The following is a 25,758-nucleotide window of genomic DNA, read 5'->3' as shown; positions in this document are numbered from 1 at the left end:
AATCATAATTAAGTTCCTACCAATAGAATTGTGTTTAAAAGCTAAAGGGCCTGATTCAGAGATGGACGGAATTGCACAGCCACACACAAGCAGCTGTGCAATTCCGTCCATTCAAAATGCAAATGCAGAAGGAGCTGTCAGACAACTCCTTGCTGCATCTGCCTGGTCGCAGCCTGGGATCACCATCAGAACAATCACGACCATCGGTTGCGATTATTGTCTCTTTGGCCAGGCTGCTTACCGCAGCCTGACCGGGTCCTGGCAGCTTGCAAGACCAGGAAGTCTGCGTGCACCCACGTAGACCCTGGCTTTGCCTTTCCCTCATCACTCCCTTTCTGGAAATGCTGCCTGTCAATCAGGCTGTGGCTGTGAGGCTCTGCAAGCGAACTCGCAGACAGAGGGCTACACATGCGCAGTACAAGTCCTGTGCATGCACAGTCCTCCCACCATCAGAGATGTGTGCTAATCATTGGGTTAGCGTACATCCCTAAATCAGGCCCAAAATCACTTGTTTTTAATAGTCTATTTTCAATCCGACTGTTAGTAAATGAGAGAATCCTGTAGTGGTCTTTGTGTAAGTAGTGGTCGATTTTTGTTAAGTTTCAGTTTTATAGTCAATTTTGCCACACAGAAAATCACCTATAAATACTAGGGATGTGCGCCGACCCCTGTGTTTTGGTTTTGGATCTGTATCTCCTTGTGTTTTGGATCTGGATTTGGATTTTTACAAAACCGCCACTTGCGTGTTTTGATTTTGGATCTGTATTTTTGTTTAAAAAATGTATAAAATCTGCTAAAATCACATAATTTTTTTTTGTTACTACAGCATTATTAACATCAATAACATTAATTTCCACTTGTTTCCAATCAATTTTGAACACCTCACAACTCACAATATTGTTATCGTCCAGTTTAGACCCAAAATTTGTACCAAGCTAGCTGACTGACTAAGCTAAGTGGCAGCAGTGGGTGGCACAAACACTTGGCAGTTCAACTTCCAACATGGCACATAGGGAAACATATGTGTCCATTAATCAAGAGGCCTGAGGGAGTTGGAGTATGTAGTTGAAGGCAGGGACAGGAAGGGTTGATTGGTAGTAAATTTTATTTCACTTTTTGATTCTGTAGCAAATTTATGAGGGAGGAGGGGAGAGTATATCTCATGTTTTGCCCACAAAATCAACTTGGTGGTTTGGAATATTTTGTTTAAATTAAAGGGGCATGCAGGAGATGTTGTCTGTGCCCATAAACATTTCTGGACATTTTTTCAGCAACTGCATGTCAAAGATTGCAGCAGCAGTGGCAGTTCAACTTCCAACATGGCACATCAGGAAACAAATGTTTTTATTATTCAAGAGGCCTAAAGGAGTTGAAGTATGTATGTAGTTGAAGGCAGGGAACAAAAGATGTGATTAGTAGTAAATAATTAAATTTTTTGATTCCGAAGCAAATTTATGAGGGAGGAGTGGATGGGAGGAGGGGAGGCATTTACAAAAAATATTTTACTCATTCACATCAGTCCTTGCCCCAGTAGAATCCTTGAGTGCTATGCCTGCTGCTGGGAGTGGATTTTCATCCCAGAAGGGGACCAGGAAGACTACTAGTAGTGCTTTAAAAAACAGTTGACTGTTAAACAATAATTTGCAAAGATTCCACTTCACTAGAAAAACGATTCCCAACCTGTACAGGGACATTAAAAAACCTAATTAGTGGTCTCCAAAATGCCGTTGTACCCACTGTCCACTTAACCACAGATATGTGGACAAGCTGAACAGAGCAAACACAAGATTTAAGGTTTAAGTCTTATGTTGTGTCTTTCTTGAGAATCTTTGAGTGCTATGCCTGCTGTTGCTGCTGGGAGTGAATTTCTTCCCAACAGACACAGATCTGAAGAGATGCACAGAGCTGTTGGTAAGCAAATTGTCAGCTCAAGTGGCACATGATGCAATGGTGGCTTCTCCTTCAGTTTTTCCAGCAAGTGCATCTGCCGAGATAAAACTAAACTTTCCCAAAAAAACACTGGTGATGCAGATGAGCCCACACAACCAAGTTTTTTTTATCCTGTGCTCTGGCATGACAATGGGCTTTTCCTTATCATGGGCAACAACTATTTCATCCACTGGTGCCTAATTTACACAAACAACATCCTCATCAACAACATCCTTATCATCAACATCCTCATCATCAACATCTTCATCATTAACATCCTTATTACTATCAGCTACACAAATATCCTGCTCATCCTGGTGCACTTACACAGAAGCATCCTCGATTTCTTTGTCAGCATGTTCACTTGTGCTTACATCATCATAAGAGGCAGAACCACCAGTCAGAACTAAAGGCCAAGGCCTTAGCCTTTCCTTGCCATTTCATGTGGTGAAACTGGCATATTTCCAATTTTATGACTTTCTCTAGCTAACTTTCCCTTTGATGTTTTTGTTTTGTTTTTGGTCTTGTAGTCGGCGTGTAGACTAATAATTTATTCATGATTGAGGAAAGAAGTGAAAAGTTGAACATTAGACTGCGCTACTACTTACAGTGTCACAAGATTATTTATGAATAAAAATAATACACTGCGCTACCACTTACAGTGTCATCACAAGATTATTTATGAATAAGAATAACACACTGCGCTACCACTTACAGTGATGTCATTATGTTTTATATATAATGCATAATCATTTATTCACAAATGAGGAAAGAAGTGAAGAGTTGAATATTAGACTGCGCTACCACTTATAGTGTCACAAGATTAATTATTAAATAAGAATAACATACTGCGCTTTGACTTATAGTGTCACATTACGTGGACGATAAACTGCGGTCTGGCCGGCAGTGTCACCAAACAATAATAGCGAAGCTAAGTTGCTAATGCATACACACACAAAAAATACACTTTTATTTTTTTGGACACTGGGGAAGAGCACCCCTGAATGAGGCAGCAGCCCCTTGATGAACAACACAGACAGCACCCCTTAATTATGGACAACAAAGCACCTCTGCCGAGTGAGGACAGACCACCTGCAGAGTCTCAAATACGTGGACGATAAACTGCGGCAGTGTCACCAAACAATAATAGTGCAGCTAAGTTGCTAATGTAGACATACACAAAAAAAGTACTTTTATTTTTATTACACTGGGGAAGAGCACCCGTAATTGACAGAGCACCCCCCCTGGACAACACAGCACCCCTTTATGGACTGCAGCCCTAGCCTGATGAACAGGACAACAACACAGTGACAGCAGCAGCCACAGTTAATTGACAGGACAAGTGACACAGCAGCTACAGCACCCACTGAAGGAAGCCCCCTATATATACTGCAGCCTAAGACCCTTTATGGACAACACAGCAGCAGCCTTCAGGCCAGAGCCGGCCCTAGGCATAGGCATTCTAAGCAAATGCCTAGGCGACTGGAATGCCTAGGGGCATTCCAGGGCTCTGCTGCTGCCCCCCAGAGCAGGATTAAGGTGTGGGGGGTAAGTATCTCCACGCGCCATGTCATAACAAGGAGCCAGGCTGCTGGAGGGAGAGAATCGAAAGGAGCCGTGGAGAAGAAGCAGCTAAGGAACCAAGGTAAGTAAGTGGCTGAGACACACTCTGGGGCTGGGGGGGGGGAGGCAAGGCTGAGACTTGCTGGGGGGGAGGCAAGGCTGAGACATGCTGGGGGGAGGCAAGGCTGAGACACACTGGGGCTGGGGGGGAAGGCACGGCTGAGACACACACTGGGGCTGGGGGAAGGCGAGGCTGAGACACACTGGGGCTGGGGGGGATGGAATGCTGAGACATGCTGGGGGGACAAGGCTGAGACACACTCTAGGGCTAGGGGGGAAGGCAAGGCTGAGACACACTGGGGCTGGGGGGTGTGCAAAGCTGAGACACGCACTGGGGCTGTGGGTGGGGATGAAAGGCTGAGACACACTCTAGGGCTGGGGGCAGAATGAGGCTGACACGCAATGGAGCTGGGGGGAGAATGAGGCTGACACTGGGGCTGGGACACGCTGGGGGGAGAATGAGTCTGACACACATTGGGGCTGGGGGAAAGAGGTGACACACTGGGGCTGGGGGGGAAAGAGGCTGACACACTGGGGCTGGGACACACGCCGGTGCTAGGGGGAGATTGAGGCTGACACAGTGGGGGGAATGGTGCCCCATAAGTAAAGGGCCGGCTGGCTTGTCCATTAAAGGGTGCTGTAACCCCCAAAGTGCACTTCAAACAAAATAAAAAAATATTTTTTTTTGTGTTTGTGAATTGTGTGCGCAGTAGCAGCACGTGCATCAACAAAGTAGTGCCAAGCGTGCGCCTGTGTCATAAGTAAAGGGACGGCTGGCTTGTCTGTTAAAGGGTGCTGTAACCCCCCATAGGGCACTCCAAACAAAATAAAAAAAAATATTTTTTTGTTTGTGAATTGTGTGCGCAGTAGCAGCACGTGCATCAACAAAGTAGTGCCAAACGTTCGCCTGTGTCATAAGTAAAGGGCCGGCTGGCTTGTCCGTTAAATGGTGCTGTAACCCCCAAAGGGCACTCCAAACAAAATATAAAAATATTTTCTGTGTTTGTGAATTGTGTGCACTGTGGCTGCACGTGCATCAATAAAGGAGCAGCGCCAAGCGTGCGCCTGTGTCCCATAAGTAAAGGGCCGGCTGGCTCATTTCTTAAAGGGTGGTGTAACCCACAAAGTGTACTAGTGTCCAACAAAAAAAAAAAATATTTTCTGTGTTTGTGTGCGCCTTAGCCGCACGTATATATCAATATAACATAAATGGAGGACCAAACTTTCTCTGATAAAAATAAAATAGGGAAAGATCAAGTACCACTTCCTCCTAGTGCTGTTGCTGCTGCTGGGAGTTGTTCATCATCCCAGAGAGGAAGTAGGAACACCACTACTTTTACTAAACAATTGACCCTCCAACAGTCCCTAGCGAGGAGGATGAAGTATGACAGCAGTCATCCTGAAGCAAAACGTATAACTGAGGCCTTGACTGCTATGTTGGTGTTAGACGTGCGTCCGGTATCCGCCATTAGTGCAGTGTCATTTAGACAATTGATGGAGGTAGTGTGTCCCCGGTTCCAAATCCTGTCTAGATTCCACCTGCATCCTCAAAGCAGCAGCAGCAGCAAGCGTGCGTCTGTCTGTTAAAGGGTGGTGTAACCCACAAAGTGCACTCCACAAACAATAAAAAAATTCTTCTTTTTTTTCTGTCTTTGTGAATTGTGTGGGCTGTAGCTGCACCTGCATCCTCAAAGCAGCAGCAACAAGCATGCGTCTGTCTGTTAAAGGGTGGTGTAACCCTCAAAGTGCTCCAAAAAATAAAAAACAATTTTTTTTATGTGTTTGTGACTTGTGTGCGATGTAGCCGCACGTGCATCAACACAGTAGCAGCACCAAGTGTGCGCCTGTGTCATAAGTCAAGGGCCGGTTTGGACATCTGGTCCGGACTGAAAGACGTGCCAACAATTTCTGACAAGTCTACTGTCACTGCATATGATACTGTCCTCAAAGCAGCAGCGACAAGCGTGCGTCTGTCTGTTAAAGGGTGGTGTTACCCCCAAAGTGCGCTCCAACAAAATAAAATAATCTTTTTTCTGTGTTTGTGTGTGAAATGTATGCGCAGTAGCCGCACCTGCATCCTCAAAGCTGCAGCGCCAAGCGTGCGTCTGTCTGTTAAAGGGTGGTGTAACCCCCAAAGTGCGCTCCAACCAAAATAAAATAATCTTCTTCTTTTTTTCTGTTTGTGTGTGAAATGTATGCGCAGTAGCTGCACCTGCATCCTCAAAGCAGCAGCGCCAAGCGTGCGTCTGTCTGTTAAAGGGTGGTGTAATCCTCAAAGTGCGCTCCACAAACAATAAAAAAATTCTTTTTTTTCTGTCTTTGTGAATTGTGTGGGCTGTAGCCGCACCTGCATCCTCAAAGCAGCAGCGACAAGCGTGGGTCTGTCTGTTAAAGGGTGGTGTAACCCTCAAAGTGCGCTACACAAACAATAAAAAAATTCTTTTTTTTCTGTCTTTGTGAATTGTGTGGGCTGTAGCCGCACCTGCATCCTTACAGCAACAGCGACAGCGACAAGCGTGCGTCTGTCTGTTAAAGGGTGGTGTAACCCTCCAAGTGCGCTCCACAAACAATAAAAAAATTCTTCTTTTTTATTCTGTCTTTGTGAATTATGTGGGCTGTAGCCGCACCTGCATCCTCAAAGCAGCAGCGACAAGCGTGCGTCTGTCTGTCAAAGGGTTGCTTCCAGAAAATGTGGAGAAGATGATGTTCATAAAAATGAATTATCAACTCTTCCAGGGAGACCAGCCTCCACAACGTCCAGAGGGACCTGTGGTGGTGGATTCCAGCGGGGACGAGTTAATAGTCTGTGAGGATGAGGATGTACACAACACTGAAGAAGGTGAGGAATCGGTGGATGAGGAGGATGAGGACGACATCTTGCCTCCGTAGAGCCAGTTTGTGCAGGGACAGATTAATTGCCAGCTTGTTTTGTGGGGGCCCAAACGAACAAATAATTTCAGCCACAGTCGTGTGGCAGACCCTGGTGCTGAAATGATTGGTTTGTTAAAGTGTGCATGTCCTGTTTATACAACATAAGGGTGGGTGGGAGGGCCCAAGGACAATTCCATCTTGCACCTCTTTTTTTTCTTTGCATTATGTACTGTTTGGGGCCTAGTTTTTCAAATTGCCATCCTGTCTGCCACTGCAGTGCCACTCCTAGATGTTTGTGCCGCCCACTCGTGTCGCTTAGCATAGTCTTTTGGACATAAAAACATTATTGTGAGGTGTGAGGTGTTCAGAATAGACTGGAAATGAGTGGAAATTAAGGTTATTGAGGTTAATAATAGCATAGGAGCAGAGAAACCAACACATTCTGTGATTTTAGCTGTTTTTATTCTCTTTTAAAAAAAAATACAGATCCAAAACACAAAACCCAGAACCCAAAACACGGAAGGGTGGTTTTGGCAAAACCAATCCAGATCCAAAACACGAAGAAAGATCCAGATCCAAAACCAAAACACGAAAAGTGGCCGGTGCACACCCCTAGTTTGGAGTAACACTCCTGGATAGACACAGAAATTGTTTGATCAGGGAAATTCACATTTTGCCCTGCACAAAAACTTCTGTTACTATAAATTATCTGGTTATGATGATGACATTGGTTATATTTCTACGTAAACAGGCATCTTCCAGACAGTGTGATCTACATGAATAGTTTATACCAGCTGAAGACGCTGCTCAGTGAGGCTTGCATTCTCCATGGCAGAGAAACCACCATATACTGTAGGTAAGAAAAGACTTCCAAACTGACTGGCCTGTACCTAGTGCAGAGGGATGGACGGTGAATCATTCACCGATTTCTATGGCCAACCTTGCTCCCCTCAGTGGCTTGCAAAAGCACTTCCAGGCCCTAAAAGGTGGGAGTATACTGCCCCTCTCAACAGACCCTCCCCCATAAGGGCTGCTTCTAGAATTTTCCTGGGTGGTTTTCCATCCCAATATGACCCTGGTGTTGGGGTTGCGGTGCAAAGTGTGATAAAAAGGCTGGGAGAAGGGGGGGGGGGATGATGCGGTGTGAGGAGGTGGTGAAAAAAAGGCTGTGCAGCAGGGGGGGGCTCTGGGGAATGCTGCAGTGTGCTGAGGTGGTCAAAAAAAGGCTGGGCAGCGGGGCGGGATGCTGTGGTGTCAGGAGGTGGTAAAAAAAAGGCTGCGCTGCAGAGGGGGGAAGGCTCTGGGGATGTTGCAGAGTGAAGAGGTGGTGACAAAAAGGCTGCACTGGGGGTAGTGTTGCGGTGTGTGGTGGTGAAAAAACAAGGCTGGGCAGCAGGACAGACACTGGATTTAATTACTGGGGCAAGGGGGGAGTGAGGGGTGGTTAAAAAATGTTGGGGTGCCAGGAATGGACAGGGGGGCCCAAAGTATATTCTTGCACCTGGGCCCATCACTCTCTAGTTCCACCACTGGCTCAGCTGTCCAATGGCTTGTGAAGCTGCAGCCTGCGTCACAGAGACTGGCAGGCTGCAGGGAAGGAGGAGGTGGGAGGAAGGGAGGGTACAGCTGCATCCCGGCCACTAAGCATGGAGATGGATAACATTTGGTTTCTGAAGAGAGAAGCGTGTAGTCTGTCAGCTAGGAAAGGTAAGACAGGCAGTTTATTCATTTACTCTTATTCATTTTACTAGTTATATTCAAAGGCACTGGGTCCTATGTGTAATATATATATGTATATATATATATATTACACATAGTGTGTATGTGTGTGTGTGTGTGTATATATATATATATGTATATATACATATATATGTGTGTGTTTGTGTATATATATATATGTGTGTGTATATATACATATATACGCACACATATATATTTTGTACACACAACCCATACATCGTATATATAATATATATATATATATATATATATATATATATATAGCAGTTTGATATGCCGGCGTCTGAATAGATGGAAGCCCTTTCGCTAACTCTCCCCCTCTTCCTCCCACCCCCCCAACCCTCTCTTAGTGGTGCCTAACCCTAATCTCCCCCCTGGTGGTGCCTAACCATAACCTCCCCCCAGTGGTGCCTAACCCCCCTCTTCATAGCCTAACCCTAATCCTCCTCGGGGGGTGCCTATCCCTAATCTCCCCCCGGGAGTGCCTAAACCTAACCCCCCCATCCCGGGGAAACCAACATACTTACCTGGGTCTGGACCTTCAGGAGTCTGGTGTTCAGGATACCGATGCCAGTATCCTGATCTCCTTCGGGATATCGGTGTCAGCATTATTGCGGGCGGCGGGATTCCGGCGTTGGTATATGGACGGACGGCGGCATCCCGTCCATTGGCAATATAACTACATACACATATAAACGCAGATTGCTGGTGGAATTATCTGCTAGGGGGCACCAATCAAAATTTTGTCTAGGGCACCAAATTGGCTAGGGCCGGCTCTGCTTCAGGCCAAGACCCCGACTGGACACACACACTGAGTGACTGACAGTGACTGACAACGTGTTCTAGCTTCTCTCTCTACAGCCGGAGTGGCGCAGATCGTGTGGACCTTTATATAATCCAAAACCAGCGAGAATCCGACAGCGGGAGGATGACACGTTTTGCTTAATTTTCGGATCAGAGTCAGGAGGGAAAACCCACGCCTAGCTCAGGTCTTGCCACGGATCTGGAAGTTCATCTCTAATACACCAAAAAGCCAAAATCTACCTTTAGTAAATATACCCTACATGTGAATTTTCGTTATTTAAAAAAGTCACATATTAGTGAATATTAAGATTATGAAGTTGCCATGTACTGTATTTTCACTTATGCAGCAACTCAGTAAATAATCAGTAAATAAACCCAACAACAGTATAAGGTTCATCCATTAATGTTTTGGTCATGTAGGTTGTGTCGCATTACTGAGATATTGAATGTAGTCTTACTGAGGTTAGCTCCGGCAGAGTCGAGACCCACAGTCAGTCTAAGCTCCCCTCCTTCCAACCAAAAACCACTGCACAGCAGAATGGACAAGCTGAAGTTTACAAGAGACAAGCCGAGGTCGGTACATGGAAGTTCTATCAGAATACTTATAACAATAATGCTGAAACATAGACAGGTAGTCTGGCACCAGTATGGTGCACAAAGTGAGTTTAAATAAGCAGGAGCATTCTGAAACTCATGCCAGACTGACACCATAAGTCAGCTGATTCCAGAGGATAAACTTCCAGCAGTGCCACATGGTTGCCCCTTCAGGACGCTCCTGCATGTTGCCAGCCTTCACGAGGAGAAGAATGCAGCTGGGAAATGCTAAATTAAACAATTGCTTAAAGAGACTGCATTAGTTTGATATGTGACATTTGTACATCGGTGTGCGAATGAGTCTGAACCTGTATATGAAGTGCTATAATGCACCGGCCGCAGCTTTTTTTCATGCCAAGCTCCGTTGTGCTTCATTATATTACACTGCTTAGCATGGCACACTAGCGCCTCATGGCGTATTGAGGCTTGGTCTATGGTGACACATTTGTAATAGAGGTCATCACCAGGGTGCTTTCAGAAAATTTTCTGCTGGATGCACATAGGATTCCGATGTCCTTGTTACCATCACATAGATAATAGGAGACCATATTTATCATCCTTGGACCTGATTCAGAGTTGTACGGTATGGAACAGCCACAAGGAATGCCGTACAACTAATATGCTAATGCAGCAGGAGGCATCTGGTGTAAAGAGACGCCTGCTGACTGCATTGCGTACTGCGTCCTAAGATGCAGCATCGAATCTTTTGCGAGACAATCGGCAATCTGAGTAACCCAAAAAGTAACTTAGATTGCCCCTCACAGCTCTGTAGCCGAGACCAAGATGACTACATCGGAAGATGCAGACCTTGGCTTGGCCACGTCTGCAAAACGGTGGCAACATGTCCCCGTTTTATAGAGGAGTCTTAGACGACAGCCCCGCTCCAGCCCCCAAATGCCGCAGCATGTCAATCATGTCAAACTTGGAATTCTGGCCTAGATATTAATTTTCACATTTAACATTCCAAATAAACAACCACCAAGTTAATCTACATTGTTAGTCACAGAATTGCTTTTCTTTATTTCAACATTTAAATACTTTAGCAATTTACCATAAAATATGATTTCAGTTATTTTAATAGTATAAAAAAACTGTTGCAATAATTACAATTAGGTAACCATCAAGTCCAGGTCAGGACCTGGCATTAGATTGCCTTTAATTGGCTTTATGCTCCAGCTCATTATTAGTCATGCTTTGGGCCTTTTCATAGACCTTAAAACAGTCTGAATAATTTTAATGAAGCTGGTTTAATTAAGACAGAATGGAGAAGTCTCTGCTTGTGACCACATGGACTCAGTGTCATACAGAGGAAGAGCAAGTAAGGAGACAGTAATGAACCACTGAGTACATCAAGGGCCTTGTAACATGAACTTGCTTTCTGGCAGTAAATATGAAGTAATGCAACCTTGTGAGCATGTCTTGCTATTGCCAGCTGCTTATTTAAGCAGGCTCCATAAGCACCTCTTCATGTTTAATCTACCACTAATGCTGCCACACTTAGTCCAAGTACCAACAGCATTAGTGCGCTCATTTCATAAAATAGTTCAAGCAGAACATGTTGTAACACACAGAAGTCAATCAGATGATCTTGGATTGGTTGACGCTGGTAACAGAGCATCATTGCTTTTTGTGCTGTGTTATTAAACAAGCCCTCATGGGCTCTGATTTCCATGAATGGAGAACAATACCATTCAGAAACGTCAGTTGCTTGCTCCCCTATTTTAATTCTTCATACCTTGCAATATACATTCTACTACATGCACATACAGTAAAGGCTCAGATAATTTCAAGAGCAAAAAAACTGCAGAGAATTTCAGAGAGCCATACTTTCATATTATTAAAGGCAATGGATTGGGATCTACCTGTGTATTAAAACCCAAAGTCATCTACTCGATGAACTTTTTTCAAATGTATTATTGTGACACGTAAAGTCAATGCAAGGTAATATTAGCCGCAGGGGTAAAATGTTATATGGATTTCCAATATGAGCCAAACAAACTAAAGCTCAGAGCCAACATACTGTCATCCCCTTCCACCGCGAGCTGCTGTGTTTATGGGATTTCATTATTCAGCCAACCAATAGTCCCAGGGATGCAACTTTTTCTTATTACCTGGCATCACTGGAATCATCTTACACTCTCATGGATGGTAGGATGAAGTGGTAAAGAGAGATTCCCGGTCTCTAGGGAAATCACTGTCTCATTTCAAGGAATTTCTGATGGCACAATACTACTAAAGCACACATATCACCTGCACTAAGTAATAGAATGTGACAGTTAGAGCTATTTAATGCAAAGAAGTCACTAGGATGGAACATTTCTTCGTACCCAAATCATGCTACCTGACACTTTTCTGCTACACAAAAAAAATAGGACACAGGATTGAGTAACAATATATTTGAAAATTGTACTCAATCTTGGGTATGAAAAAATAAAATATGCTGCTTTTTCCATGCACTCCAACTTAATGTGAAAAATAAAAGATGAAAATAATGCCCGTCTTTGACTTTTTCTGATGAAGTACTATTTGTGTTTGCAAGCTATGTTGAACTGTTTGCTACTGTTATGGAACGTGGCAGATTATATTATAAGAAGTACTTTCTTTTGGATTTTTTGTAATACAGAATCAGCTCTGACTGTCCTCAACAACAATTGTAGAACTATATTCAAAATACGAAGTCCGATGGCCAAGAATCAGTGAATAGAGACAGTCAGTAAAGCAAGATCTTGCCTGAAGATGCTTGATTTAGTGCTTGACCTCTTAATTGAAAAGACTGTAAGAGTGTCTGTCAGGGAAAGATTCAAATCAAAATTCATACAGTGCTCAGTAGAAAGCTGCCAAGCGGGTTTCAAAGAAAATTGCTGTGTAAATTGAAATCTTCAAAACAGATCAGTTTTCCAACACAAGAACATTGAAAAAAAGTCAAACCCTTTGTCCACAACCACAAAAATACAATTACTTCTGGTGATGCATCTAGTTAATAAACACCACTTATTAAGTTTCGTAAAATAATGTGTTCTTTCAAAACATGTATAACAATCCAACAAGTGATATTATTTTTAATTAACATTTACATAGTATTAAAGTCATGAGTGTATACACAGTAATTAACTATATGGTCTACTAGTAAATTAATGGACCCGTCATCTGCAGAGTCACCTCAGCTGCTCTTCCCCCTCCTGTTTACGCTTACCACCCATATGGTATTCTTCAGGCAGGGACACAACTAGGGGGGCTAAGGGGGCACGTGACCTAAGTGCCGGACTTGAGGGGGTGCAGGGGAGAGGCTGCCGGGAGGCTAGGTTGCTGCTCTTGTGGGTTTGGAGCCGCACCCTGGCCTTGAGAGACACCGTCAGTCTAATGTGGTGCCGGTCACAAGCCAATCACAGACCCTCCAACATAACCCATTCCATTAGGAACAAAATGCTCTGCTCCTGGACTTCCTTGTTAATTTATGATTGACCCTACCTATTTTGTACCTAATGGAATGGGTCATGTGGGAGGGTAGGCAATCAGTGCTCGTGGACTGGCAGCCAGTCAGTAGAGGCTGCTGGTCCGTGAGTTCCAATTGATTCGTGAGCTGCGCAACATTACAATGAAGGCAGTACTGACAGTTCCCCAGCATGTGGCAGCCCCGTCCCGCGCCACCCTGAGCTCACCCACTGCATGGCCCTGGCAGGTAAGAAAAGGGAGATTGGGCCTTACTGTGGCTTAATGTAAAAGAGGCCTTACTGTGGCATAGTGTTTAAGGAGCCTTACTGTGGCATAATGTGTAAGGGGCCTTACTGTGGCATAATGTAATGGGGGCCTTACTGTGGCATAAATGTATATGGGGCATTACTGTGGCATAATGTATAAGGGTCATTACTATGGCTTAATGTATAAGGGGCATTACTGTGTTGCATAATGTGTTGTAAGGGACATTACTGTGGCATAATGTGTTATAAGGGACATTACTGTATGGCATAATGTATTGTAAGGGGCATTACTGTGGCATAATGTGTTATAAGTGTCAGTAATGTGTGGCATAATGTGTTATTACTGTGTCACAAAACCACACACCCTTTTTGTCCTCTATGTTGTAGTATTTTTTTGGAGGGGCAAATTAGGGCCTTGCCCTGGGTGACAAAAATCCTAGTTTCGGCCCTTCTTCAGGACAGTGAAGCTGGACAATCCTGAATGGGCAGTGTCTGGAAACTGCAGCCCTCCATCCCGATTCCCAGCTGCTTTGCCTCCACTGACTCTTCCATCTGGAAGCACCATGCATGGCTGCCCATAGTAGGCAGGCGGGACTGGATGAAAAAATGTTGGGGGGATCCGACCGACATGCATACTCTTCAACTGTATCAGCCAAGACCTTAACCTACAGCCCCATTTTGTAATGAATTCCCGTGAAAATTCTCCCACCATTGCTAAAGTCCCACCTCTTTTGAGCTCCATGAATTGCGAAGAAGATTATAATTGAAAGACAGGCATAGAGCATCAGGGAGGTGAGACTGTGTTATGAAAGAGGAGCAGAGTGATGGAAGGAGAATCAGTGAGTTGAGTGGATATGGCTATAAAGTGACAGCCCATATGGTCAGCACATTCTGCAACCATAGTATACTTACCTCGTGTCAGCAAGCGGATCCTTTCTCCTTTGCGGGAAGATGTCGCCTCGCAGTGAAAGCAAAGACCCTGTGGCACTGTGCCAAAGCCTTTGCTTTCTTGTGTGCATACGCCATCTTCCTGATTATCACTGGCAAGACTGTGCCATGGAGGAGAAGGGACCCGCTTGCTGGCACAAGGTAAGATGCGGAGCTTGGTGGGGATCTGCTTGGGACCACTACACATGGCCCCCCTTATGCATTAATATGCTCCTGCTCACACCCTCCTCTACTTATGTGAGTAATTAATACTAAGGGTGTAGATGGACAGGTCTGTAATTTTGCAGTCACTGTACCTATTGTATGTTCATGATCCATATTACTCCTGTGTTGATCGATGAGTGCTCATAGACAACCAACGTCCCCTTTGCACTGACAGGCTAGGGTACACCTGGAGGTTTCTTACAGTGCACACAGCTGCTAAATGTCAGCTATCAGTACAGGTGAGGGTAGGCAGGATTGAGATGAGAAATATGTGAGAAGTAGTGACCAACAGAAATTAACCTTACAACAATCTTGACCTAGGGTACTTTTGAGTACAAAGGTTCCTTAATAATAGGTTCATGCATAGATATAGTTCTAAACCAGACTGTCATTATTACCCGATACAGAATGTTCTTAGGACTGCTAGAGCTGCATTTGGTATTCATCGGTGGTGGGATTAGCATTTTTACAGTATCAGTACGAGACAAAACTTACTGCACCCAGCTTAAAGGAGTGTTATTTAACTGCTCTCATCCTATGCTCTCATTCTTTGGTTAATGTGGACTTGGTACAAGAGGTACCCTTCCCCTCCCGAGACGGAGGCAGACACACACACAAACAGGGAGAAGGATTTACTCAGCTGTAACCCTTTTACAGTTTTGCCCATGCCCCCTGTCCTGGAATCTGGAATTAAAAAGGTGGTAACCCTACCTCCATTTTATTATACTTACCCCATTCCTCTTCTATCCCATTGCTGCTGAGTGCACGTGCACAACACACTTTGGGCCTGGATCTGAGTCACACACTGTATTCACGGAGTACAGTGATCTTTAGCTAGTGCACGTGCGCAAAAATCCCTAAAAACTCGTATGATGCTTGTGTCCCATGGTGTGTACCCACAGAGGTGCAGTTGCGATTGAGATGCACTGTATCAGAAATGTACTGGAAATGCATTGGGTGTTCTTTGGCAGTGACTGGAAGGTGACAGGGAGGTGGCTAAGTAGATGCATGGAGATGGTCCATCTTATGCGCATTTTATGCTCACTCTGCTGAAGGGATTGCGTACAAAGGGCCTGATTCAGAGCCGTTCGCTATTTGTGGTCGTTCGTTCAAAAACAAGGGGTGGCTATTCAAATGATCCGTTCGCAAATTGCAGTTTGTTCCCACCTCTAAGTCTGAATGAGCGAGCAAAACATACGCTTTTTTTTTTTATAAAAACGCCCCCTGGCCGCACGCACCATACGTCATGTCCGCTATTTATTAGATTAATCGAGTACATCGTACAGCGTATGAACTGCTCGCTATTCTTGTGGTTGGTGTTTTCAACCGCTATTTTGCGAGCAGTTCTGAGTTAAAAAAAAACAAGTGACGTGGTCAATGACGCTGCTGTATTAATTATGCACTCCCTTAAAACGCCCCTTTTGACCTTTAAGCACGCCTGCGTTCGGATCTCCACTCCCCGTTTTCAAGCACCTTCCCCTGTTACCACCCACATACGCCTCATTCTGTCACTCAAAATAGCAGGCCCTCGCTATATTGCGTACCAACGATTTTCGGCCGCACTGACTGGTTCGCGCATGCGTACTAAAAACCGTACGCATGCGCAGATGTGCGAACATCGTTCGGAACGAGCGTACTGCCGCTAGCGAGTGGCTCTGAATGAGGGCCAAAGATGCTTAATCATTAACACTGGAGGCCATATTCCTTAAAAAGTGGGAGGCACATATAGAAACCGTTGTAATTCCTACACCGTTCACATGATTTGGATGTAATTGCCCTCAAATTAAATCTGAAAGTCTGCAGTTAAAGCACATCTTGTTTGTTTCATTTCAAAGCCATTGTGGTGGTGAATAGAGGCCAAAATATGAAAATTCTGTCAATGTCCCAATATTTATGCACCTGACTGTATAACTCAGAGAAATCAGCATGAGAACAAATACTTTTAACTCGGAATCAACAAGAAAAGGGAAACTCAGAATACTGGTAATCAGCTTACAGCTGAAGCATGTAACACAGGGAGAGAGCTGGACATGTAACTTAGAGAAATCAGCATGAGAACAAATATTTATAACTCAGGGAATCAGCATGAATAGCTGAACTGCACACTGGAGAGAGAATCACTGGAAAACACTGGAAGTTGAAAACAATGGGGAGTGAAGAAGTAGCACTCAGTCTCCGGAACACTGAAGACTTGAAGTAAATGAAGTTGATCAGGGCTAAATACCTTTAGGTGGTTGGTCATTGGATCAGGAGATCAGCTGAGTGACTGCAGGACTACCATTGGGAGTGGCTAGTCAGGTGATATGAACCAACATGGCTGCGCCCATGCCTGCTACCACGGGAACCAGGAAGCATGCACAGAAGCCCTAGCAGACCCCGGGGAGAATACTCAGTCACCACTCACCTCCACTGCCAGCGACTGAACACCTAAGCCCAAGGACGCCGGCGCGGAGGTGAGTAGCGGCCGATCCCAGGCTGCATCCTGACAGCGCCATAGACAGCTAATTTATGCAATTTGTGATTCAGCCCATTTTACTACCCAGCATGTACAGTACAGTGCATAACTTTGTTTATGGTCCATCTTGCATTATATTTAGAGGAATGTGTATTATGTCCGATTTTCAGGATCATCAGAAAGTATAACTTCACCTCAGATAATATCTCATGAAAGTTTCATTAATGTAAATATTTTCTTTATTTTCTTTGAAAAACAGTGGTTGGCTGGCTCATGTGACATCAATAGGAGTATCAGGGCTGTCTTTATGTCAAGTATCACAAATTGTATCAAAGGGATCTCTCTCTGCAGGTGAATAGGCTATAGCAATAGAATGTATACAAAAGGCACCCTTTACATGTAGTGGCAGTGATTTCAGGAAGGTGGAAAAATCATTCTGTTTGCTGCAGTCTCCTAAGCTTCTAATAGGTGCAATATTCAATGGCTGAAGTTCTTTTTTTATTAGTTTTTATTACGTTTTGCAAATATAGATGTGAAAACAGAAAATAAAAGCAAGGGAAGAATGAGGCTACATCGATAATCAAGTGAGTTATAGAAGAACAACATTTGCAGCACAAGTGTCACACAGTTACAATTTGTTTCACATTTAGGGCTCTATAAAATTATTTTGACTAAAATAAAGTGAAAAAGGGTGTTTTCACACTCTTTTCACATTATTTTAGTATCACCTATAGTTATTACAGGGCAATTGGAGTAGAATTCGTAAATTTCTACTCCAACCCCTAAGTATCACTTATTTTTAGTAATCAGGTCGCATTTCCCATAATTGTAATGGGAAATGTGATCTGGCCAAAGTTACTAAAAATAAGTTGTGAAAAAATACCGGGGAAAGCCCTGTGATCATAACACCACCTGGAGGTGGTGTTATCCAGGGTCTCCCCTGGTTACCGGCCTCCTACTCTGCTCTAACGGGCAGAGCAGAGCCCGGAGCCGGTCCCAGTAATCAGTTGTGTGGTCTAAACAGACCACAGCCTGATCACTGCAAAAAAAAAGTAAAAAAGAAAATTTACTTACCTGACTCCATGGATCAGTGATGGGGGCTCCGGGTGATGTCCTCCCTCCAGTCAGCTGGTCTCCCATGGTGCACTGCGGCCCGGTCATCAGGTGATCGGGTCCCAGTGGAGCATGGGAGATCACCTGACCGAAGGAATGGAGGACATCACCAGAGGCCCTGATCATGCAGGTAAGTGTACTTAAGGGAAGGGGGGTGGTCGCGGGGGGTCCGCAATCGTGGGGGGTGGGGCTTAGCGCCGGGGGTAGCAGCAGCGTCCGGTCGGCGCATTCACGGGCACTTTGTCACTGTATTTTTTGCGAATATACTGTGACTAGTGTGCGGAGGGGATTCGCAGGGACAGAGGTTTGTCGCAAGCTCTGTCCCTGCAAGAGATTTGTAGTAAATCCCTGTGATATTGCCTGAATTCGCAATGCGAATTCAGACTTTAATATCACACTACAATCTGCATTCAATATGCAGATTATAGTAAATAGAGCCCTAAGAAAGGTCCAACACTGTATAAAACCATGCACAGAAGACACCAAAGATCCTTAATTTGGTGCAAGCCAACAGCCCGCAACTCTTGCGTTTAATGCTAGAGTATTCTTAAGAAGGGCTCACTGGGGGGAGACCACAATCTGGTTGTTTGGAGTGTCACACATGCTACCTGCACCATATTTCTGTGCACCTTCTCCTCAGTTATAATTATTGTCAGAGGAACCGAAAAACTCTGAAACTAGACAATTGCTACCTTTGATGCAATCTATTTATGGCTTATTACATACAGTATCTGTTCTTAGAGAATAATTTAGGTGTGTACAGCTATAGAGGAGTAAATTCTGGTCTGAGAGTTAAGGATAAACCAGTCACATGAACAATCAAAGCTAACTCAGACCATACAGTGCATCCAGAAAGTATTCACAGAGCTTCACTTTTTCCACATTTTGTTATGTTACAGCCTTATTCCAAAATGGAATAAGTACATTTTTGCATCCTGTTTCCACTGGTCATCCTTGAGATGTTCCTACAGCTTAATTGGAGTCCACCTGTGGTAAATTCATTTGATTGGACATGATTTTGAAAGGCATACACCTGTCTATATAAGGTCCCACACTGGACAGTGCATGTCAGAGCACAAACCAAGCATGAAGTCCAAGGAATTGTCTGTAGACCTCCGAGACAGGATTGTCTCGAGGCACAAATCTGGGGAAGGGTACAGAAAAATATCTACTGCTTTGAAGGTCTCAATGAGCACAGTGGCCTCCATCATCCATAAATGCAAGAAGTTTGGAACCACCAGTACTCTTTCTACAGATTGCCGGCTGTCTAAACTGAGCGATCGGGGGAGAAGAGCCCTAGTAAGGGAGGTGACCAAGAACCCGATGGTCACTCTTTCAGAGCTACAGCATTCCTCTGTGCAGAGAGGAGAACCTTCCAGAAGGACAACCTTCTCTGCAGTAATCCACCAATCAGGCTTGTATAATAGAGTTACCAGACAGAAGCCACTCCTTAGTAAAAAGCAACCAGGCACCGCTCATCAAAAGGCCAATAACATCCCTACAGTGAAGCATCGGGGTGACAGCGTCATGCTGTGGGGATGTTTTTCAGCAGCAGGAACTGGGAGACTAGTCAGGATAGAGGGAAAGATGAATGCAGCAATGTACAGAGACATCCTGGATGAAAACCTGCTCCAGAGCGCTCTTGACCTCAGACTGGGGCGAAGGTTAATTTTTCAGCAGGACAACAACCCTAAGCACACAGCCAAGATATCAAAGGAGTGGCTTCAGGACAACTCTGTGAATGTCCTTCAGTGGCCCAGCCAGAGCCCAGACTTTAATCCGATTGAACATCTCTGGAGAGATCTGAAAATTGGCTGTGCACCGACGCTTCCCATCCAACCTGATGGAGGTTGAGAGGTGCTGCAAAGAGGAATGGGCGAAACTGCCCAAAGATAGGTGTGCCAAGCTTGTGGCATCATATTCAAAAAGACTTGAGGCTGTAATTGCTGCCAAAGGTGCATCAACAAAGTACTGAGAAATGGCTGTGAATACTTATGTACATGTGATTTCTTTCTTTTTTTTTTTATTTATTAAATTTACAAAAATCTCAAAAAAACTTTTTACATGTTGTCATTATGGGGTAATGTGTGAGGAAGGACAAATATGAATTTATTTCATTTTGGAATAAGGCTGTAACATAACAAAATGTGGAAAAAGTGAAACGCTGCGAATGATTCCAGATGCACTGTAGATTTTATATGACTGGATATCTGCAGAATATATGGTTTGGCCACAGTTCCTCCAGCAATATCTAGGAATAGAGGGAAAAAATTATGTTTCTTGTCAGGTGTAAAATAAAGTATATGGGGTATATTTACTAAAATGTGGGTTTTTAGAAATGGAGATGTTGCCCATAGCAACTAATCAGATTCTACTTATCAATTATCTAGCACCTTTTAGAAGATAATAGCTAGAATCTAACTGGTTGCAATGGGCAAAATCGCCACTTCTAAAAACCCACACTTTAGCAAATATACACCCTATGGGTCAATTTTATGAACATTTCTGTGTAATTTACTCATTACAACATTTTAAAGGTGTTAGAAAATACTTTTACTAATCCTCATCCAACAGTGATTTGGCTATGTAATTTTCCCATTTTAATTGCAATGGAATTTTACTTCTCTATTGTTCTGTTCACAAATAATTATATCTAAAAGTGGTTGCATTGTTATGTTTTGGAGAGGATTGTTAATAATATGTGCGGGAAGATGCATCAATATACAGGCGATGGGGAATAGGTCCTGCAACCAATGAAGGACTTGGGGACATTTATAAATATCACTCGGTGGAATCTTATAACAATCTTGGGGCTGATTAAAGGGCAATAACAAATCATTACATGTAAGAGCCTGTAAGGTTACCAATCCACACTTCTGCCAATTAACAAGGTAGAGATTTGGAATAAGACAGGCTAGACTAATACCCCTTTTCCACCTAAATTCCGGGTCTGACCCGGAGTTGGAACAAAGTTCCTATCCGGATCAGACCCGGAAGTTTGCCGGCGCTGACTCTGGATATTCCCGAGTCAGCGCCGCTCACACCGCAGTCGGGTCTGCATAGACCCGGCTTTTGCGGAGTGAAAGTGGACGCTTGGAGATGACGTCATCTCCAAGCGCCACTGAAGCCGGACCAATCGACTGGCTAGCAGCGCACTCCAGGTCATCGTGACCCGGAGTGCCTTGTTCCCATAGCTACGCCCGTGTTAAACCCTGCTAGTTACCTGGGTTGGATTGCCGGGTTACTCGACCCGGCGATCCAACTCTCTCCCTTTTTACACCAGGGAGCTGCCCGGGTTAACCCTTCAAAAACCCGGGTTTTAGCTCCGGTGTAAAAGGGGTATTATGGGGTGGGGGTGGGGTTAGGTAAGCAATGGGTCTCTAAACTATATAGTAAGTTTATTCCATGCCTTCAAGGTAGCTAAGTAGCTTTAGATTCCCTTATGGGCAGATTTCTGGCATATGGAGGATTCCAAAATATAGGAATAAACTAAACATTTCAATTTCAATTATCTCACAGTTTTTTGTAAAATCAGACATGAAGCATTCTCCAGCTTGATCTAATAAAGATGCAATTTGGTACAGTAGGAAAGGTTAAAACAATATTGAGTTTGGGTAAGGACATGATTTGTCTTCCTAAGTTTTTCTTTAACTTCCATAGTTACGTCTTCATAACGGCATAGAACTTATTAATATAAACAAACATAAGCACTCTAGTAATGGCTGTTAATAAGCAGAGGCACCAAGGAAGCTGAGGGAATAGGGTGGATACTGATTGCCTGGGATGTATGGGGGACCTGGTGGGGGCCTAAGCCAGCCATTAATGCAGAGCAACCAACCCAGGAGTGCATGCACTATTCACAGATTAGATTAGAAGTGGCCATACCCCAATCATACCATGCCTCCTCCTCTAGCACCTGGTCGGTAAAATGTTGTGGCAGCCCTGTCAATAAGTTCATTATTTTGGGTAACAACATAATTGTGATTGCTGCCAAACGACCTAGACTGCAGTTCATTTTAGGCAAGAAAATATATTTTTTGTATTTGATGTTGTTGTGAATATTCTGCATTCCATAAGGAGCTATTTGCTTCACTAGTCTGTGCATGAATCCATAAAAAAACAGGAGGAATGGTACAAAAGTTGATGTATTAAGTAACAAAAAACAATATTTTAAATGACTCTCAAAAACACACCTTCAATTGCCCTGTACTCTATTGAACTACAGTACAGTATAAGGCACATTTGAATAAAAATAATAAATAAATTGCAATTTCCTTTATAAGGCAAAATAAAGAAAACTAAGCAAAGTCAGCATTGCCCATTTATTTTGTTATGGAGGGACGTATACACAGTAAGTTAGAAATGCATGCAGGTGACATATTCTCCCACTCTTTGATGTATGGTTTTCCACTGTGTGGCATTAGTTGAATATGTATAACTATAACACATTCCTTTGAGATAAATGGCACAAACTGGCTACTGCGGATTCTGGATGCTCCTAATCACACCACAAAAACCTATCCACTGTATTTCAGTGGTAGCACTGGCAGAGTAGGGTCAGTCACCATCAATGCAACTGGCACCACATCATGACATTTGTCTAAAAGAAATGTGCTCCATCTTTGTAATACATGTTATAGAGATGGCCGTAATAATAAGCCTTATTGCTACTTTGTTAAAAATATGATAGAACTAAATAATTCATATTCAAATTAGGGGTGAGCGGGTTCGGATTTCTGAAATCCGAACCCCCCTAAGCCCCCCCGATCCGAGGCCGATCCGAGTCAGGCTCGACTTTTCCCGCCTGACTCATCATCCCGCCTTCCGGGTCTCGCGGGTTTTGGATCCTATATAAGGTACCCGCGTCGGCGCCATTTTCTCACTCGGCTGTGGACAGTGAAGAGGGAGGGTGGGAGTTAGGGCTGGCTGGGCTGTGTAGTGTAGTGTAGTGTTGTAGTGTAGTGTAGTGCAGTGTAGTGTTGTGCTGTGCTGTGCTGCGCTGTGCTGCTGTTGTCCATAGGGGCTGTGTCCACTACTTCAAAGACCATAGGGGCTGGCTGGACTGTGTTGTGCAGTCGGTTGTCCATAGGGGCTGTGTCCACTCCAAAGTCCTGTGCAGTGTCCCAGTCCTAAAGGGGTGCTGTAGTGTTGTCCAGGGGGTGCTCTGTCCATCAGGGGTGCTCCCTCCAAGTGCTAAAAAAAATAATATTTTTTCTGTGTTTGTGAATTGTGTGCACTGTGGCTGCACGTGCATCAACAAAGGAACAGCGCCAAGCGTGCGCCTGTGTCCCATAAGCAAAGGGCCAGCTGGCTTGTCCGTTAAAGTGTGCTGTAACCCCCAAAGGGCACTCCAAACAAAATAAAAAAATATATTTTTTTGTGTTTGTGAATTGTGTGCGCAGTAGCCGCATGTGCATCAACAAAGTAGTGCCAAGCGGGCGCCTGTGTGCCATAAATAAAGGGCCGGCTGGATTGACCGCTAAAGGGTGCTGTAACCCCCAAAGTACACTCCAAACAAAATAAAAAAATATTTTCTGTGATTGTGAATTGTGTGCGCAGTAGCCGCACATGCATCAACAAAGTAGTGCCAAGCGTGCGCCTGTGTCCCAAAAGTTAAAGGCCGGTTGGCTTGTCCGTTAAAGGGTGCTGTAACCCCCAAAGGGGACTCCAAACAAAATAAAAAAAAATATATTTTTGTTTGTGAATTGTGCGCGCAGTAGCCGCACGTGCATCAACAAAGTAGTGCCAAGCGTGCGCCTGTGTCATAAGTAAAGGGCCGGCTGGCTTGTCCGTTAAAGGGTGCTGTAACCCCCAAAGTACACTCCAAACAAAATAAAAAAATATTTTCTGTGTTTGTGAATTGTGTGTGCAGTAGCCGCACGTGCATCAACAAAGTAGTGCCAAGCGTGCGCCTGTGTCATAAGTAAAGGGCCGGCTGGCTTGTCCGTTAAAGGGTGCTGTAACCCCCAAAGTACACTCCAAACAAAATAAAAAAATATTTTCTGTGTTTGTGAATTGTGTGCGCAGTAGCCGCACGTGCATCAACAAAGTAGTGCCAAGCGTGCGCCTGTGTCCCATAAGTTAAAGGCCAGTTGGCTTGTCCGTTAAAGGGTGCTGTAACCCCCAAAGGGCACGCCAAACAAAATAAAAAATTTTTTGTTTTGTTTGTGAATTGTGTGCGCAGTAGCCGCACGTGCATCAACAAAGTTGTGCCAACCGTGTGCCTGTGTCATAAGTAAAGGGCCGGCTGGCTTGTCCATTAAAGGGTGCTGTAACCCCCAAAGTACACTCCAAACAAAATAAAAAAATATTTTCTGTGTTTGTGAATTGTGTGCGCAGTAGCCGCACGTGCATCAATAAAGTAGTGCCAAGCGTGCGCCTGTGTCCCATAAGTAAAAGGCCGGTTGGCTTGTCCGTTAAAGGGTGCTGTAACCCCCAAAGGGCACTCCAAACAAAATAAAAAAATATATTTTTTCGTTTGTGAATTGTGTGCGCAGTAGCCGCACGTGCATCAACAAAGTAGTGCCAAGCGTGCGCCTGTGTCATAAGTAAAGGGCCGGCTGGCTTGTCCGTTAAAGGGTGCTGTAACCCCCAAAGTACACTCCAAACAAAATAAAAAAATATTTTCTGTGTTTGTGAATTGTGTGCACTGTGGCTGCACGTGCATCAACAAAGGAGCAGCGCCAAGCGTGCGCCTGTGTCCCATAAGTAAAGGGCCGGCTGGCTCATTTCTTAAAGGGTGGTGTAACCACAAAGTGCACTAGTCTCCAACAAAAATAAAAAAATATTTTCTGTGTTTGTGTGCGCCTTAGCCGCACGTATATATCAATATAACATAAATGGAGGACCAAACTTTCTCCGATAAAAATAAAATAGGGAAAGATCAAGAACCACTTCCTCCTAGTGCTGAAGCTGCTGCCACTAGTCATGACATAGACGATAACATGCCATCAACGTCGTCTGCCAAGGCCGATGCCCAATGTCATAGTAGAGGGCACATACAATCCCAAATGACAAAGTTCAGAAAAATGACCTTGAAAAAAACATTTAAATCATCTGAAGAGAAACGTAAACTTGCCAATATGCCATTTACGACACGGAGTGGCAAGGAATGGCTAAGGTCTTTCCCTATGTTCATGACTAGTGGTTCAGCTTCACATGACGATGGAAGCCCTCCTCCCACTAAAAAAATCAAACGAGTTAAGCTGGCAAAAGCACAGCGAAGAACTGTGCGTTCTAAGAAGATATCACAAATCCCCAAGGAGAGTCCAAGTGTGGTAGTGGTTGCGATGCCTGACCTTCCCAGCACTGGACGGGAAGAGGTGGCTCTTTCCACATTTCCACTTGCTGATATGCAAATTGGAGATGTCACTGTTGAAGTACAACAGGATGAGGATACTAGTGTAGCTGGCGCTGAGGAGGAAGTTGGCGAGGAGGATTCTGATGGTGATGTGGTTTGTTTAAATCAGGCTCCGGGGGAGACAGTTGTTGTCCGTGGGATGAAAAAGCCCATCACGGTCATGCCTGGGCAGAAGACCAAACATTCCACCTCTTTGGTCTGGCAATATTTCTATCCAAATCCGGACAACAACTGTCTTGCCATATGTACCATATGTAAAGGTGGAATAAGTAGGGGTAGGGACGTTAACCACCTAGGAACATCCTCCCTTATACGACCGTAAGCAGTCCAGGGACACCTAAATCCTGTTGTCCTGTTGTATCCAAGCGCCTGCAAACCACACCGTCAACTCCCTCTTTGTCAATTTCCTCCTTAGTCAG

The 25,758-nt window shown here is 44.3% G+C and overlaps 1 protein-coding gene across 1 annotated transcript in view; it reads right to left on the bottom strand.

Annotated features, from left to right (window-relative positions):
* Positions 1–25,758, bottom strand: part of GALNT9 (polypeptide N-acetylgalactosaminyltransferase 9) — a 301,146-nt gene that overhangs the window by 79,212 nt on the left and 196,176 nt on the right. The gene's annotated exons all lie outside the window — the stretch shown is intronic.

The sequence above is a fragment of the Taudactylus pleione genome, unplaced genomic scaffold (genome assembly GCF_031769625.1).
Source record: "Taudactylus pleione unplaced genomic scaffold, aTauple2 ptg000282l, whole genome shotgun sequence".
Classification (NCBI taxonomy): domain Eukaryota; kingdom Metazoa; phylum Chordata; class Amphibia; order Anura; family Myobatrachidae; genus Taudactylus; species Taudactylus pleione.
The sequence above is the reverse complement of the archived record's forward strand: the minus strand, read 5'-3'. Positions and strand labels throughout refer to the sequence as shown.